Source organism: Puma concolor, chromosome A3, assembly GCF_028749965.1.
Source record: "Puma concolor isolate L17-30 chromosome A3, mPumCon1.1.hap2, whole genome shotgun sequence".
NCBI lineage: Eukaryota > Metazoa > Chordata > Mammalia > Carnivora > Felidae > Puma > Puma concolor.
Genome location: NC_141669.1, coordinates 81,237,046 through 81,256,104, shown reverse-complemented (window position 1 = coordinate 81,256,104; position 19,059 = coordinate 81,237,046). Strand labels below are relative to the sequence as shown.

Genomic DNA, 19,059 nt, shown 5'->3' with positions numbered 1-19,059 from the left:
CCTCTTCTCTTCGTTCTCTGTATGTGTGTATAGTATAAAATATATGGCTTTAGCATATGTGCATATAATTTTTTTCTGAACCATTTGAGAAAACAGTGCAGACATGATACTCACTTATTCCTAAATACTTCATTGTGTATTTCTCAAAAAAGCAAGAGCATTCTCTTACCTAATCACAGTACATTGATCAAAATTAGAAAATTAACATTAATACAATGCTATAATCTAAAAACCTTATTTTAAAAACCTTATTTTTAATTTCTCAAGTTGTCTTAGTGATGTCTCATTTCTTTTTTGGTCCAGGGTCCAATTCGAGATCATCCACTGCATTTAGTTGGCATACTTTTTCAGACTCCTTCAATATGCATTAGCTCTTCAGTCTTTTGTTTTTTTCTTTTTCTTTTTCTTTTTTTTTTTTTTTTTTTTTTTTGGTTTTTCACAGCCTTGACATTTTTGAGGACCATAGGCCTCTATTTTATAAACTGTTTCTCAATTTATGGTTGTTTTTTTTTAATGTTTCCCAATGATTAGATTCAAGTTTTGCATTTTTTGGTAGGAATGCCACAGGAGAGATGCTGATTCATCTGAAAACATCATGTTCAGAGAGTCTCATGATACTGACTTGTCTCATTACTGGTGATGTGAACATTCTCACTTGGTTAAGGTGATACCTGTCAGTTTTCTCCACTGAAGTTATTAAAAAATATTGTTAATAAGTATCTTTGAGACTGTAGACATTTTATTTCTTTTCATTTTTTTAAATGTTTATTCATTTTTTGAGAGAGAGAGACAGAGTGTGTGTGGGAGAGAGGCAGAGAGAGACAGAGGGAGACACAGAATCCGAAGCAGGCTCCAGGCTCTGAGCTGTCAGCACCGAACCCGATGCGGGGCTTGAACTCATGAGCCACAAGATCATGACCCGGCCGAAGTCAGACACTTAACCAACTGAGCCACCCAGGCACCCCGGCATTTTATTTCTTATGAGGCTTTCACTCAGTAGTTTTAGCATCCATTGAAGATTCTTGTCTGAGTCATTTATTGTAGTGGTGCTTGCCAAACAGTGGTTTTCTAATTGTATCATTACTTCTACATTTATTAGTTGGCATTCCTATATAAGGAAGAGCTTTCCCTTCTACTTCATTCATTAATTTAATCAGTATGAACTCATGGATTTTTATTTTATACAATAGGTTATGATTGATTATTCACATTATTTTTTCAATACATTTAAAAAAATATTTACTTATTTTTGAGAGAGAGAGAGAGAGAGAGAGAGAGAGGCAGAGAGAGAGGGAGACACAGAATTCAAAGCAGACTCCAGGCTCTGAGCTGTCAGCACAGAACTCGATCTGGGGCTCGAACCCACAAATCATGAGATCATGACTTGAGCTGAAGTCAGAGGCTTAACTGACTGAGCCACCCAGGTGCCCCATTATTCACATGATCTTAATGATAAAAATATCCCAGTAAGCTAAGATTTTGTTTTCCTGTGTTATCATTTGGGAAAAGATGACCCTGTGCAATTTGTCCCTCATTAAATTTACGGTTTTCTGAGTAAATATGTAGCTTCATGTCTGTTTCAGACCTTAGTGATCTTGAAATCATTCGGCGAGAAATACAACTATGTTTTTTTTGACTTAAAAATATGAACTTTGGAAACCTTTGTATGATTGAAAGTTACCCTAATGAAGAAAAATCTTCATAATCAGTGGTGTGGAGAAGTGATTTATTGGGTCTTAATGGGGACATCCAGCATAGTTATAAATATGAAGTCATGTTATAGCAAATTATGTGGCATTTGGAAGCATGTGTGCCCCAAGTGTGACTTTTGGCCAATAATTTTTACCAATGCAAATTACCAAATGACGTTTATGGACTGTGTTTGTCATCAAACATAAAACTTTAGGTAAATATAGTACTATTGATCAATGGTTTCCTGGGAAGGTTTTTTTCCCGTGACTCACAGTGGATTTTGCCCCTAAGCCTCTAATAATGCTAGGTTCTTACATTAATAAATAGAGCAGTCTTCCTTTTATAGGCTAATCACTTGGAGAAATCAAGACTCTCCATTCCTCACTAACATGAATGTGGCCTTGTTCTCCTCTGGGCTAAAAAGCAATATATTACTCCCATTGATCTCTGAATTACTTCCACATGCCAAGGAATACTGTGTCTGAGGCTTGGTATCCTGGCTATAGATGGATTCTGCCTCTCTCTTTCATTTGGGCACTTTCCCCTGCCAGCTATTATTTTGTGCTTGTAAATTCCGCCACTTTCAACAAGACAGTCCTGATGAATCATCAGGGAAGTTAACCTTTACCATCTAGAGCTTTTAAAATGTTAAATGGCTTTCAAATACTCTGGTTCTTGGAATTTCACATCACAGCTGTAAGTAACAACATGGGGTTCTTCACCACCCAGCACAGGTATTGGCTTTTGTCTCTGTGGTACATATCTTCATTTCTAGCCTCTTGGCTGCCATAACTCAGTCACCCCATTTATTACCACTAAGCATCCTTTCAGGCAGCTGTTGCTGGGTGCAGCAGCTTGTTTTTTTAAAGAAACGTTTTACATAATATTTACATTTACAATCTGTTTTCGTATGCAGTTCAAGTGTTGGTCAGTAAAATACAGTATGAATCGTGGGATACAGGAAACCTCCAATGACTATTCAACCTTTATGCTTGGAATTTTGCTCTGTTAGAGAGGTCAGTGCTTACCATAACAGCCAGACCTACATCCTTTGCCCTGCTTGTCTGAGTGAACATAAAAAGTGCAAATCTTTAAATGGGCACAAACGTTTGACAAAACCAGTTGGATCTATTGGGGCAGCTAGTTTGTAGTTTCCAGTTTCTACTGAGTTTTTGAGAGGAATCCTTTTCTTTAAAAAAAATCTTTTTGTACTAAATCTTGGTACATGCTTAGTCTTATAAAAAAAATAACAGAAATAATAGATCAAACGATGATTGAAAGAACTTGGGATGTGACAGTCACACACAAAACCACATAGACCCTTGATGCCATACTTCCTACAATACAGGCCAATCCACTGTGAAAGACAGAGCCTCAGACAGCTAGCAGAATAAATGGACTAATATGCTTCACCCCAGGAAGCCCACACCCCAGCAGCTCTGACTCAGACACTGTGCTTGGTTATTATACTGTACGCACAAATCAAAAGCATTTTTTATGCCTTCCTTAACATTTATGTAAAAGTGTTCTTTCAAGATTCTTCAGTAAACTTCACCGATCATCAAAGTAGCCTTGGATAGGGAGGAAGGAATTGTAGAGTCCCTAATTCAGTATTTGAAATAACATGTGATGTTAGTTCTAATTACGTGATTTGTGCAGCCAAACAACAAAGCCAGTGAGAGCTCTTTCAGTGATCATATCTAACTTAGTCCATTAAAAACCACAATACTTCTCATAGGTCTCTTATTCAGAATAGGATCTAAAGTAACTTATCAAAATTCATACAATTATTATATAGTAAATAAAAGTAGCCTGTAAATTGCCTCTGAGTTTCCTAGTGGCCAAAGTGAAAAGAGAAACTTGAAGGGCTTCAAGAGTCACATTGTCCTTAAATATAAACTTAGTCACTTAGGGCAAGCAGACACTTTGCTCCTATTGTGGTCTAAGAGACATTTTTCCTTATATAGCTCATGGACAGTGATATAGAAGAAAAGATTGTTTATAACATTCTTGCATTAGCTAGAAATTTTTATCCAGTTGTTTTTGTTGCATTCCTTCCTGTACATAGTGGCCAAAATGCTAGAATACAGTTCAGTGGTGATAGAGGATGAATACATTGCTGTTTTTCCTATCCCCTATCTAGATGTTTCCTTAAGGCTTTAATACAGTATCCAAATGCTACTGCATAGTATAATATTTTAAATTATTAATCAAGTCTAGTTTTTAAAATATGCTTGGGAATGAAAATAAATGAACAATAAAAATACTAACTGACAGTACTTATTGAGTAAATAATAGGAGGTTAGTTTTCTATCATTGCCTAAATAAAGGTATGTTTATTCCCAAATCAAGTATTACGAGTGCTTTCCTCCTAAATGGTCATCGTAATGCAATTAATATTTAGTGAGCAGTCTCTGTGACAGAGCATAGCATTGTGGTTGTGTTTCTTTCAGTCCAGATAGGAACATTTTATATTTCCGAGTTCATCTCAAACTGAACATAATGCTGTACATGAAATGGTGAATTTTAAACATCTTTTGATCAGTGACATGAGTAAAGGGTGGAAAATTATGTTCATAATAGATGACCTATTATTGGTTTTAGACCAATAAGCAGGCAGTAAAATAGCCAGCAAAGATTCAAAATTATTATGAGAAATGGGAGAAAATGGGCAGGTATAAGCCACCTGAATTAGACATAAGTATGGAGTAGACACTTTTGTTAAAGACAAAGGTAAGCTGTGAGAATCACATGGTCATAAGGCCAGGACTCATTCATTTGAATGAGAAGGGAGAGTAAAGCATCGAGATGCCTTGTACTTGGCAGGAAGAGAATGAGGGATGGACGGTAGCCGTGTGGAGACAGGCATGGTAAACCCAAGACTGAATATGGGTGGTGAATGTCTGTTTCATATTAAAAGCAGCATCCCTCAACAACTCAGACTCTTTCATTAGAAAACTGCATCTAGTGTTAGCTTCTTAGGATGAGAAAAAATAAACAGTAAAAGCTCCACAGGCAAGCAAGTGAAGTAATTGCAAGGCTGGGTACATGATTCACGGTGAAGCATGAAGGGGGGTGGGTGGGTTATTTAACCTGAAGAGAAGAATAGGCTTTTCTAAACTAGTGTCTAAGGAATAATATTTTGGTAATACTTGAAATACTTCACTTTAATCTTGCACATAGAATGACTGAGTTTTGCATGAACTTGTTAATTATGTAAAGTGGTAAAAATTATACACATTGCAACAGAATTGGACTAGTGTTAGGCAGCTTACACAGATTTTACATAATTTCAACATTCTTTATTTATTTATTTATTTATTTATTTATTTATTTATTTATTTATTTTTAACCTTTTTTAAGTTTATTTATTTATTTGGAGAGAGGATGAGTGATGCAGGCATGGAGAGAGGGAGAGAGAGAATTTCAAGCAGGCTCTGCACTGTCAGCACAGAGCCTGATGCAGGGCTCTGAGCCAAAATCAAGAGTCAGACACTTAACCAACTGAGCCACCCAGGAGCCCCCATAATTTTAACGTTCTTTTATCAATGACATGATAAATATCTGAGTGACTTCAAATAGATGACAACAAAAGGTTGTTTTCCACCTCCATTTAGGACAAAAGGAGCCCTAAATTACAAAAGGAAAAATATCTGTGCATATTGTTAGAATTCAGTTGCTTTACCATTAAGGGATTTAGGGGGTTGATCTTCAAGAATGTGATGCATCCAGTATTTACCTGGCATACCTGCTGTGTAGTAACAGGTGAGAGTGGTTAGCACAGTATTGACACATGATAGCTCTTTAACCATCAATACAGTTTTAGTTGGTGTATCAGTCATGGTTCCAGAAGAGAACCAGAAATAGTAGGAGATATATGGATGTGTGTGTATGTGTGTGTGTGTGTGTGTGTGTGTGTGTGTATATATATATATATATATATATATATATATATATATATATACACACATACATGTATGTATATATATACATGTATGTGTGTATATACATGTGTGTGTGTATATATATATATATATATATATATATGCACATAAAAGATAGGTAAGTAGGTAGATAGATAGGTACATAGCAAGGAGTTGGCTTATGGGTTGTGGGGAATGGTTTGGCAAGTACAAAACCTGTAGGGAAGAACAGGCTGGGAACTCTTGGCCAGGAGCTGATTCTGTAGTGCACTGGTGGGAGTGGTAGAATTTCTTCTTCAATGAAACCTCAGTTGGGCTGTTAAGGTCTTTCAGCTGATTGGATCAATCCCAGCTAGGCTATCTAGAATAATCTTATCTACATTACTGATTGTGGATGTTAACCACATCTACAAAATACTTTCACAACAACACCTGTTTTGGTGTTTGATTGAGTAACTGGGGCTGTAGCCTAGCCAAGTCGACACATAAACATGACCATTGCAGATGGATAAGGGGAGGCTTGTGTTTTGGGCTGACCAGCCAGTCCTAACACACCACTTAGTAGTTGGGAAGTCTAGGTCTGAAGCCCAGCTTTTGTCGCATCCTGGTTGCCTGCCAAGCATGTGTCCTGCTCCTTCCTTGTTTCAGTTTCCTCATATATAAAATGGGGTAGTAATGCCAACTTTTGGGGGGTTCTTAGGACAATCGAGTGAATATCTGATATGATAAAAGTACACAGTTGAATGTCGTTGTGGTTTGTAATGTAGTTTAAGTTGCAGTTTAGAGAGTTTTATCTTCACATTGTTTGGAATGGCATCCATAATTGTAAGAATGCCTAAAAATCTTCTGAATGGGTAGTAGGGAAGAATTTGGAGTATTTTGGTGTTGGGACTTACAAAAGTTTCTTTTTACATCTATAGTCACACATTAGTCAGGCCTGGTTTTAATATTCTTTTACTGTGTAGAGCAAAGATTATCAGCTTATTTATCAAACACAAGGAATAATAATAAAAAAACAGTGAACAGGAATGATTCTCTGATGGCAGTAGAGGGCATGATAAATGATAACATCTGTGTGAATACCAAATGGAGTCATTAGGATCTATGCCGCTGGTATGAGTACCAACTGAATTCGTAATGACGGGACTCTTAAAATAATGTATTACTTAGGATGTGAGGAAGTGGAGCGCTTAATTTTTCTGTTGGGTTATTGCAGCCCTTAACAAGCACGGCTGCTAGTAAGTAGACAGTTAAATTAAACTCATGAATATCTGTTATAGTTTTTAAAATATAAAATTGAAACAAAAGCCTTATATTGCTGTTTGTACCAATGCACCGAACTACATGAAGCAGCTCTCTTTGTGGGTTTGACGCTAGGAGTAAACACACGAGAGCAAAGGGGACAATTAATCCAAGTGATTTCTCCTTATCATTTACAATAATCAGTGTCTAAGAGGATAAGAGGAGAAACTGTAACTAATGACATGATCTTTATTTCTGAGAGAGAGGGAGGTTGATGGGGGACAGGCAAGAAGCATTTGGACTGAGATCGTGAGTCAGATGACTGTCCTTGCCTTTATTTGTGAAAAGTCACTGAGACCCAGAGGGCTGTTACAGAAGTTTTCATCAGAAGCTTTCCTCCAAACTAGTGGAGGTAGGCTGGCAGGAACTTAACAAGCATCTTCAGGGCAACCCTGTGAAGACTTGGGTGCCAGCAGAGAGAAAGGGCAGCAGAGATTTCTGGATGGCATACCATCATTGGATGTCCCGCAAAGTTAAGGCAACATAGTTCCATCCCTTGAAAACCGGCCTTGGGGCAGCAAGGTTTCTAGGCCACCCCAGTGCAGAGGCCAGTGTGGTCAGGGAGAGTGGGAGGGGGAAGTTCAGGAGAGTGACCACCCAGAGGAGGAAGCCAGGAGGTGTTGAGGGGATGGAAGAATCCAGCAGTGGCAGCAAAGGGGGAATGGAGGAAAGAGAAGGCAGGATAGCAGGGCCCTAGGCATCCATGCATCATCCTGAAGCATCTGGTTAGCATGGCCACAGGGAGGGTTGCAGGCACTAGAGATGTGGGAAGGGGTGTTATTCTAGACCCTAAAAGTCACCTGAGAAAGAGGACCAAACAGATTATGTTAGTGTTCCAGGCAGTTTTAAGATAGATGAGCTTATAGAACTGGTCATGCTCATTTGAGACTTTTCTTGTCCAAAGGGGAAAGAGGGATGTCTGGGGAATCTGGAGACAAAGGCAAAGGCAAACTCGATTATCAAAGAAACACAAAAGAACAAAACAATGAACAAGATAGGGAAACATTGTTACCGATATTGCTTGCACCAAACATGTATCAATGAAGAGAAAGTCCTCATTTAATTGAAAACCCTAAGGGGCAACTGAGAACACTAAAGTATTTCAGATTTCTGGGCCTGATATGGCTATATCAACTGGTGTTTGCCTCATAAGATAACTGAGAGGAAAGGGTGTAAGATAAATTCATTCAAAATAAAATGGAAAGGGCCCCAAGCCAGAGTGTATTTTTGGATGGGACTTTTTCTGCACTCTAAATTTAACTGAGTGGAATTCATTTATAAGTGCTATCCTATTCAACCTTTAGAAATGAAGGATTTGCCATTTAATGGGAGATGTGCATTTTATTGTACAGATAGAACATGATGTCCTTGCTTAGTTATTCTCCAGAGGTCCAGGCCCTGTTTTGCATTGTGTATTGAGCACAGAGGAGACACGGATTTATCTTAGACCTGACAGACCTGGCATTTCTACATGAAGATCAAGGCTTGGGGAGGCTGTAGTTTCCATTCCCAGTAGAGTGTCAGATGGCAGAACTATCAGAAGTGACCTGTTTCTGGCTTCATACTCAGAAGCCCATGAAGGCAGAACAAGTGAGGAAGAAAAAGCAAGTTTTCCAGTGAAGGATAAAATTTGTAAAGATATGTAAAGCAGTTGATTAAACCTTAGCAAATTTAAGCAGCAGATGAGAAGTTGTTGAATTCCTCTTTGTTTATAAATATGCTTTCTGTTGGGAACATCTAAAATGATGTCAGTAGAAGAAGGTCAATATAAGAAAGAGAGCTATTCATGAAATATATTTGGGAAGAAAGTTTGTAATCAGCATCAGCAGGTTGTCAGCAATTGTAAAATAGGGCATTTTCCCATTCATAGTGACATCATGGAAGACATAAGCCTAAGGTGTGTTTGCTGTGTCACATTAGGATATCCCAGACCTTTGATATAAGTAATGAGCCTAAAGTAAAACTCAGAGGAAACTCTATTACAAACTCTACCAGAAAGGCATAGCAGGACATTCATTTTAGAATCTAATTAAAAATAAGCTCGTCAAACTTATATATGATTTTGTGTATCTTAAACCTGATAGTTATCTACTTAATGGAAGTTTGTAAGGAGGTTATTATTTGTATTCTAATTTCCTGAGCTGCAATTTAAAAGAAGAGACAATTTGGCAATAAAACAACTGCTACCTTCTAAAACTTTTGATCAGTGCCCAGCATTTTTATCATCTTCTATATGTAAGGTATTTATTTATTTCCCTATGTTTTAAGTAGTCACTTATGTTTTTTCATCCACTCAACAAATATCTATATATTTTTTCAATATATGAAATTTATTGTCAAATTGGTTTCCATACAACACCCAGTGCTCATCCCAAAAGGTGCCCTCCTCAATACCCATCACCCACCCTCCCCTCCCTCCCACCCCTCATCAGCCCTCAGTTTGTTTCCAGTTTTTAAGAGTCTCTCATGCTTTCAACAAATATCTATAGAGCGTTTACTATTGCCAGACACTGTTCCAAACTCTGGACATAATTATGGCAGAAAAGAATGTGTTATTTCATACATTGACTTCAAGATTCACATTAGAAAATGTGGATATTTTAACATCTCTGAAATTGAAATGTGTCTTATAATCTATGAGGTGTCATAATTTGGTCGACATAAGTTATTCTTCCTAAATGGCACACAACATTGTGGTGCACCTCACCACATGGACAGCACCTTATAATGGTTGAAATAGAGTTTAATGATACAATTGCAATTCTATATGTTGGTGAACCTAAACCAACGATTTCATATTTATTTATTATGAAAATTGGGATTATCTTTCCAAGATGATTTCGTTGTGCCTCTGGAAAAAAAGAAATCACTCTGTTGTCCTTGGTAGTTGTAAATCTCAAGGGAAAAATTTAATTATAGATAAAATGGGATTCAGAAGAATATAAATACTAAACTTTCCTATATTTCTTCCCTCGTTATGTAGGCAAGTTTTCTAAGACAGCTTAATCATCTCAGTGTTTGTATTATATAGGATGTTGTCAGTGTGTGTGTACATATCTTATATTGCTGTTTTTTCTTTCTGTTTTATTCTGTGACTAAAATCAATTTAATTACTTTATAATATTGCTGTAAGTAAATCCAGTTATGGAAGTCCGGATAATTCAGGAAAGTTAAATTAGGAGGTGATTCTTCCCTTTGAACATGGAATTACCATAGAATTTGCTCAAATGGAACATTTAAAATCAACTTTGATTCACAGAAATTCAGTTTGCATGTAGTTTTAAAAGCATGTCTGTCAGGTAAAATGAGGTACACCTGCACCAATGTGGTACACCTGCATTGTCGCGCTGAGTCAACAATTGAATTCAGCAGAATATATTCAAACACATAGCATGCTAAGTATATATTTAAACATTATTCAGAAGAGTCACCCACTGGGAATTAGAATTTATCACTCATTGATTTTAGACAAATGTTCAATTTCTCTGACCATAAAAGAGAAATATTTCCTCCATTGTACATGTATAACAAGTCAGTATTAATTGTAGCATGTGACTTCCAGATTTTAAGAATTTATAGGGCTGTAAATTATTTATACTGTTTATTAAAGTTTATACTTTTTTTAGTGCATGAGCTTACAGTTTAAACAGTCGTGAGCAAATATACTTCCAAATACATCTAAAATGTATATTTCATGAGCAGTATTAATGACCATCACACATGGGGTTCTGTAGGAGCACCAAGGAGGGACCTGTCTTTCAGACTTGAGGAGAAAATTACATTGAAGCAGAGACTTACATGATGTACAGGGGCAGAGGGAAAACACTTCCAGTATCTAGAAGTATAGGTGAGAACAGAAAGAGGTTGAATGGGGAGTTGTGAAAGGAAGTGAAAGAGGTTAAGTTGAGCCAGATCCAGAAATTCCTTCTTAGCTGTGACAAGCAGTTGGCCTTTTCTTGTAAGGGCACAGACATCAAAGTGTCTCAAGCAGGAGAGCAGCATAATGCTGGAGATCCCTATGGCTGCGGTGAGAGAACCCACTGGAGCTGGACTGCATGCCAGGGGACTTGTCAGGAAGGTAACCCCAGTAATGTGAGAAGAAAGAATGGAGTGTGAGCTAGAGACGGTAGGGATGGAGAGGGGTGTCCAGAGAACAGAACTCTTCAGGAAGAGTTGGTAATTGTAATGGGTATGGGGTGAAACGTGGGCAGGAGTTGTGGCTGACTCTCAGATTCCCAGCTTGGGCAGCCAGAAGGATGGTGGTACCATTCTCTGAAAGAGTGAATGCATGAAGAAAAGCAGATTGCGAACAGGGGGTCAAGATGAGGAGGTCAGTCCAAGTGGAGATGTCCCATTGGCCATGGAGAGAGAGGGGAGAGCAAAGGTTTGGTAGAGCCAGCAGAGTTTGGCAGAATCTATTGGAGACCAGGAGAAAGCTGAATGGAGAAACACAGATTGCTGCACAGCCCAAGCACCAGGGCAAAGGCTGTGTCTACCAGGTTATGATTAGATTTTTTTCCAGCTATGCTATGTAATGCACACATAGATGACATCCTAATAAAGGAACAGAAGGCTCAATCTGACGTAATGCATTGGGAAGACAAATTCAGGATCCTCAGAATGATTGGCAGGAGGAAAAGAGAGAAGAAAACTCCCATTAAAGAGAATTTTGCCTTATTTCCTTAGTGCCATAATATTAGGGAGATTTTCTGCAATAAATTCAGAGCTGGTGGCGTGTATGCACACACATATGCATGCATGCATACACATATGCATCCAAACACATTCTTTTCCTTCAAGTGACAAGGAGGGATGCTGCCATTAGAAGGGGCATGCATTTCTACCGATCTGTGTGGCTAATCCTGTCCTTTCAACTCTTTAGGAGGAGGAAAATGAGTAGCATTGTACACTGTGGACATTGTACATTATCAGTTTTTTTTTTAGTGACCTGCCATTACGGGAATGTGCCAGACCTACTTCATGGAGATTGTCCAAGCCTGCCTGACAGCCTTTCGTCATGGGCATTTCCCCCTTTGACTGTACCCATGGCTACCGTTCTATTCCTGCCCAGGGTTGCTTTAGCAGCTGTTAGAACCACACTGCCAACATCCTGTGACCCCCAGAGAATCCCAGGCCTGATCTGGCCACCCAGACACTTTCAGTCAGTAAATGCCATTGTATCCAGTGCCCACTGTGTCCTGCTGGGCATCGCACCAACCCCCAGGAGATACACTCCTTTTAGCTGCCTCACCAAATGCCGAGTAGGCTTCCCTCCAACAGGACCCTGAAAAGCGTCTCTCTGGGCAGGGGTCTTTGAAGGCAGCAGTGGTCTGTGTGAAGGAAAGAAGAAAAATAAGGAACCCCTGAAAGGGCTCCTGGTAGTTAAGGAAAAGAAAACCAGGGCGGGCTTGGATCTAAGAGCTACATATTTGGATTGGAAAAGTTTTAAAGTTTGAAAGCCCTTTGAGAAGTTGCCTGAACCAAATTTATAGTCTTTAGCAGTCTCTGCATCCCGACAGCCGTGTGTCTCCCTAGGGTATGGTAATTTCCGAAGTCATTATTGGGCTCAAATTACAGTATCAACTTGTGTACTTTCCTCATCATCATTTTGTTCCATCGCAAGAGGAAAATGATGGTGCTGCCTTCACACAAGTGCAGTAAAATCTTCTTGCCAGTGTAATTTCTCAGGGTAAGTTATAGCCTTTTCACAGGGTTCCCGCTTTTCTTACACTTCAATTAAAATTCTTTAGGAGCCTTAATATCCTATCAGAGCCTTGATGTTGTGGGTTCTTCATGGCCTTGCATTGAAATCTTTATGGGATCGTCGTAGTGCAGTTAAGTGGTTATTGGTGCAGCAGGGTTTAACAATAAAGCCCTAAAAAACCACTTCAGAGTATGCCCCATTCTGATAAATTTTGAATAGCTCTGCCATTTCCAAACATACCTTCAAAATATCCAAGGACATGTGTGTCCCTTAGGGACTGTAACAACTACTTTCTGATAAACAGAAAAAAAAAATCTTTGTTTCCTTGCATTTCTATTTCATGAGGACTTGACTTGTGGCCTCTGTTTTCCTTGGCCATGTGGCTCAGAATTTTCCTCAGACCCACAAGGATTATGTAGAGTGAGCGAAAAAGAATGTTTCTTTGTGGGTAGCTATTATTAAAAGTGCTAAAATCTTAAGCCAATTGTGCATCTTTCAGGTAGCAAAATTGTCTGTTCTTTCTTCCTTCAGACCCTTATGTCAGCAATATTTCTTTCATGATAACATTTATTTATCAAAGTGTATGCTACTTTGACTTTTTATAAAATACCAGTGAAGATAAATGGATCGATTGACCCCAGGAGCAGTTTATTTATCCCCTTAGTCACACTTCAGTGGCAAAATCAATACCCTTCTGAAATATCTGATATTACAGCAGTTCCAGTAAATAGTGACATTCCTGAGCTATGTGCAAGGGGAACTAAAATTTATTATCAACTTAGATTTTTTAGTACCTGTATTGATTTTCCTGGAGATGCTTGTGAATTTTTATTTATCTGTAGCTGAGCAAGTGACCTTTGTTTCAGAAAACTGCAGTTTAAACTTGCCAAGATTAGGGGAGTTGGAAGGACTTGTGTATATTTGTGAATGTGGGGCGAAAGAAAAGAAACCATGGAGAGGGGTTTTTTTCTTCAAGAGTGGGCTTTTTTTGTTTTCTTAAATAGCCAACATTTTGCACTCTTTTTTGCGTCTCCAAATCCAGACATTCCAAGTCCACATCCTTGTGCCTAGCCCTGTGAGAAGGGTTCTGGACGAAATGGCATTTGAGCCAGTCTTCGTTCTGAAGATAACGTTAGCATAAGCAGGGGGTTGAGAGAAGGGAAGGCACTGAGAACTGGAAGCAGGAAGAAGGCTGGGATGCTGGTGTGGAAGGAGGAGTAAGGGAGGACAAGAGAGAGAGATGCACTGCTGTTGGGTAGGGACAGTAATGGGAGATGAAGTTGGCCGACATGAGGGCACCAGGCAGAAGGGCCTGGGATTTTAGGCCTGGAGGCAGTGGGAGCTGTTTCGGAATTTCATTTGTTTTTTTTATTATTAAAAAAATTTTTTTCTAGCTATTTATTTTTGAGAGGCAGAGTGAGACAGAGCATGAGTGGGGGAGGGACAGAGAGAGAGACACAGAATCCAAAGCAGGGTCCAGGCTCTGAGCTGTCAGCACAGAGCCCAACAGGGAGTTCGAACTCATGGACTGCAAGATCATGACCTGAGCCAAAGCCGGAGGCTCAACCTACTGAGCCACCCAGGCACCCCTGTTTCAGAATTTTAGACTGAGATCAAAATGTATTATTAAAAAACTGGTCTGGTCATAGGAGGTCACAGAATGGAAAAGGCTGTCTTGGGAGGCTTTCTTGAGAGAACATAGCTGCATCAGGAGCCAGGTACAGCCACAAAAGCTGGAGACAACATGTTGGGGACCAAAGCTTTGGCATAAGCAAGTACAGGACTGAGTAGAAGACAAGTTATACGTGGCCTGGGAGAGGATGGATAGATAGATAGATAGATAGATAGATAGATAGATAGATAAGTAAGTAAACAAATAAATAAATAAATAAATATAAATAAATAAATAAATAAATAAATAAATAAATAAATAAAATAACAGAAGAGAAGACGTGCAAGATTTGCTTGCTTACGGAATTGCACTTCCTGATTGTGAGCCTGTTCTTGAGGTTTGAGATGACAGTTTCTCCTGTGAGGGGGTCATGGCGTGCTGTGATCAGTGTCAAAAGCTAGGGCTTGGGAATCTGAAGGTGGTTTGAGCATGCTGGCCATGAACCAACCTCCTTGTGCCTCAGCATCCTCATCTGAGTGCCTGTCCACTGGGGCTAGAGGGATGATCCAGTGAGAGAATATGGTGTAAGCATTAGGCACCATGCTCGGCACATGGCAGGTAGGTGCTCCATATGTGTGAGTTATTATTATTCTGAAGATTATATAGGGGAAATGTTAACTCTCAGGAAAGTCAAAACAAAAGCTAGGGGGAATGACAGGATAGGCTTCTCTCACTCTGCAAACACATTTCTTAATTAACAGGAAAGGAGAGAAGAATCCACTTTTGTCTGTATTCTGCATATAACTTTGGAATATACTCAGTGGAAATTGTAGACACAATTGGAAATAGAAAAGTCTTAAGACTTATTGACCCAGATTATCAGATAAATTCTCCAGTATTTTTCAGAAGTTAATCATTTGAAGGGCTCTGCTTTTCTTATCAATTCACAACTAATGTGTTTTTATTAAACTGGTGCTTTGTGGTTTATGTGTAACATTCATTTGCTCTGCTTGTGTCATTTTTTTTCTTACTGAAATTTTCAATTCAGCATTTACTGAATTGCCCAACAAAATGTTCAGCACTATACTGGGCAAATAAAAAGGAATAAGATTTATATTTTACTCCTAAAGGGTGTCTCTTCAGAAAGACAGGATTATAAAATGATGTAAGAAAGTAAGTGAGTAGGATTAAAAGGAATGATATAGACAGTAAGCAGTCCAGAAATGAAGAGAAGTTAGAATTGTGAGCAAAAAAGGGAAATGAATTGAGCTCTGAGGAGGCAGTGCAGTGTGGGTGGTGGGAAGTAAATGTGAGGAGAGATGAACATCATCGGAAGACAATGCCTGTGGCCGGAGTCTTCACAGAATGATGAGCAGACCCATCTGGCCCAAGAGATCCTTTGGATCAGTTCAAAGGGTCTTTATTTCCATGGTCTCCTGGTACACTGTTTCATTCCTAAATCTGTTGGATTTGGGGGAATGGGAGTGGAGGTGATTTTTAAGGTAATTAAATTAATTGCACATAACTAAAAATTAAGTATATGTGATTATAATGCAACTTGTCCTATATTCATTGCCAGATAAAAACTTTTGAAATGCAGTTTAAAATGCTAGTCTTTGTTGTCCCAAAATGGAAATCATACCAATGGTAAATGAGTTGAGTTTACTTTTCTAGTGATTTTATAATAAACGACTGTTTCATGTAACTTTGGCAGATAAAATAACCACCTGTTATTCAGTTTTTTGAGTAAACCTTCACAATACAATTGAAAAAAAATAAATAATTTAAAAAATAAGTAAATCATTCCTTTAAAATTTATAGGATGTACTTGCAAAACAGTTTATTTACTCTTGGGGTAGAGAAGTATTGAATAAGAACGCATTTTTGACAGGGAGAAAAATGACCAAGTGAAATATCTTGACTAGCAATTTTAAGTACTTTGACTTAACTGTGCTTCACTTCAGATGGAAACTTCTGACAGGTTCTTGGGTAAAGCTCTGTGCAAAAGGCATTGGGTACTAACCCAGGCACCTGAGAAGCCTGCAGAGTAGCAGGAATGAGATTGCAGATGGGTGGTCAGGATGCGCTTTTCTATATTTCTGGAATTTGGATATGATAGATGAGTGCTTTGGATAGTGTTGATGGAAGTTCCTTGGCCACAAGGGTTTGGATCATTCCATTGTACAGTTTCATATCAACTTATAATACCATGTATATTCTGTGTTTATCATATAACCAACTCCCTCCTGAGTTGTTTATTCAGAATCTGAAGGTGAAGAGTGTTTTCTGTGGTCAGGTGATTTCTCAATTGAGATTTTACGTTTTAAAAAGGTGGGGGAAGGGGGGGTGCAGGCAAGGAGGAAGAAGAAAAAGAAGATAGAGAGGTGGAGGTGGAGGAGTTAGTGGAAGAGAAGAAAGACAAGAGACAGCTCTTTTTATATGGTAGAAGCAGCTGCTAAGGGCATACAGATATAGTTTATTACTTTAATCAGTTCACCTTAAATCCTTTCATCGGCATATATACAGTGCACAACCCAGGCCTTTATTGCAGATGGTACCACGGCCATGGGTGAGGGTTTCTGCATGCCACTGTCAGAGGTCAGGCTTTACCAGGAATAACGATCCTCTCTGCAGTGAGCATGGTGGCCCCTTTATAAAACCAGCTTCAAAAGGTTATGTGAATAGATGCAATTAAATAATATATAAGTGAAGGCTGGGATTCTTGTGCTGCAAGAATACCCCTGTGCATTTAGCACATCTGAATTTCAATATGTCATCTTTTTAGAATCAAAGGCTGTTTCTACCCTGTGTTGTTGAATTGGAGTTCAACTTCAAAAACACATTTAAAATTTCAAATTGGTTTTTATATTAATTTTCTCCTGAAGTATGGGGAAATGTTCTGTTGGTGGGATTATAAACTAGCATTGTCTTTTCAAAATGCAATTTGGCAATATCTGCAAGCGTTTGAAAATATGAGCCCTTCAGGCTGGCAGTTCCATTTCTAAGAACATTTCCAGCAGAAATACCCACATATGTGCACAAGGAACTTGTAATAGAGAAGTATCAACAACCCAAATGCCTTCCTATAGGGAAGAGTTTAAATTGTGGTGTAAAAATTGTGTGGATTGTCTTATGTCAGTTACATAAAATGAAAACAAATCAATGTGTGCTGAGCATCAAGAAATGTTAAATGAAAAGCAGTTGTAAAACCAATACATAGGATGATCCCACTTTTATTTTTAAATAATGATACACAAAACTATTAATAATTGGTTATTTTTTGGAGAGGGATACAAACTGGTCTAGAAGTAAAGAGGGTGGGGGTTACATTTTAAAATCTATGCACTTTGCACCATGTGAAGTTTTTAAAAGCACAGGCTTCTGTATTATGTAATTAAGCTTTTAAAAAATATTTTCCTGACATTCATCACACACACAAAAAAATGTCAGACAATCAAAATGCTTACTAAGTACCTGACACTGTCCTTCCTTCTTTCTTTCACAATTTATATTCTCAAGTTTGGAGGCTACAAGCCCAAGATCAGGGTGGCAGCATAGCTGGGTTTGGGTGAGAGCCCTCTTCTTGGCTTGCAGACAGATGCCTTCTTGCTGTGTCCTCACAAGATGGAGAGAGGGCAGGCAAGCTTTCCAGTGGCTCCTATAAAAGCACTAATCCTATGGTGAGGGCCCTACATTCAGGACCTCATCTAACCTAATACCTCCTCAAAGCCCCACCTCCAAACACCATCACACTGTAGGTTAAGGCTGCAACATATGAACTTGGGGGGACACGTTCAGTTCATAATACTGTCTAAAAAAAGATTGTCAAATTTCTGGTCAGTAACATTTGTTAAATATTTGCTTTGTGTAACACACTATGAAGTACCTCAGACATATTCATAAGAGAAAATAATTTCTGGTGTCGGGCGGGGGGCGGGGGTGGTGTTGAGAAGGTGTGACCATCATCGTCCAGAGCAGATATTCTGACCAGCACCAGGGGCCAGGCAGGCCCAGCCACGGGTAATAGAGATGGTTTATTTGAAATTTTTAAAAAAAATTTGGAGGGGGTACAAAACTGGTTCATCCTGTGTTGTCTGTCCGGGTAGTAAGAGTGCCGTTTCTCTTCTACACGGGTCATAGAGCCATCTGTGTAAGCATCAGGATGATGAGAATCAGGTGCCCACGATGGAGCAGCAGCTTGTCCTCAGCGACTCCCATCTGCTACCCCACAAGCCCACAACTTCCGTCTGTGCTGTTCTGGGATGGGAGAACCCAGTGCTGAGTGCTGAGCCCCGTGGCAGAGACTGGAGGCGATCCTCTAGCTGTCCTCCATCTTACTGACCTCACAAGATTCTCTTTCATGCTCTGGGTGTTGACATGGACATAAGGAACATACAGCCTTTAGGAAGAATCAGGGGAGGGAAAGGGGTCACGACAAATGCTTGTTGACTAAGCTAACGAGGGACAGATGGCAGCACCTATGACAGCCAGATAACATTTGGTTATTTCTCATGAGTACAGGGGTCTCTTCAAAGGAACTTACATAGATAATATGAAATGATACAGAATTTCCTTCTTTTCTTCCAAAAAAATTTACTATGAGAATGTGTTTAATAATAGTATCTATCCTATACCCTAGTTCTAAATTGTCTAGACTAATGTATTGTGCCCTAAATTTGTATTAAATTGCCCAGATAGCCAAGGAGTTATAGCAATAAAAGGAGCACTTGGGTCTTCTAACTCTCAGATGTTGATGCTCATGACAGATGTTCCAGAAACTCCCTTGGGAATCTACCCTGTATTTGAATATTCTTACTTCCTTTGTA

At 38.9% G+C, this 19,059-nt stretch overlaps 1 protein-coding gene across 5 annotated transcripts in view; it reads left to right on the top strand.

The window, feature by feature from the left end:
- AFF3 (ALF transcription elongation factor 3) overlaps positions 1-19,059 on the top strand; it is a 578,761-nt gene that overhangs the window by 220,868 nt on the left and 338,834 nt on the right. The gene's annotated exons all lie outside the window — the stretch shown is intronic.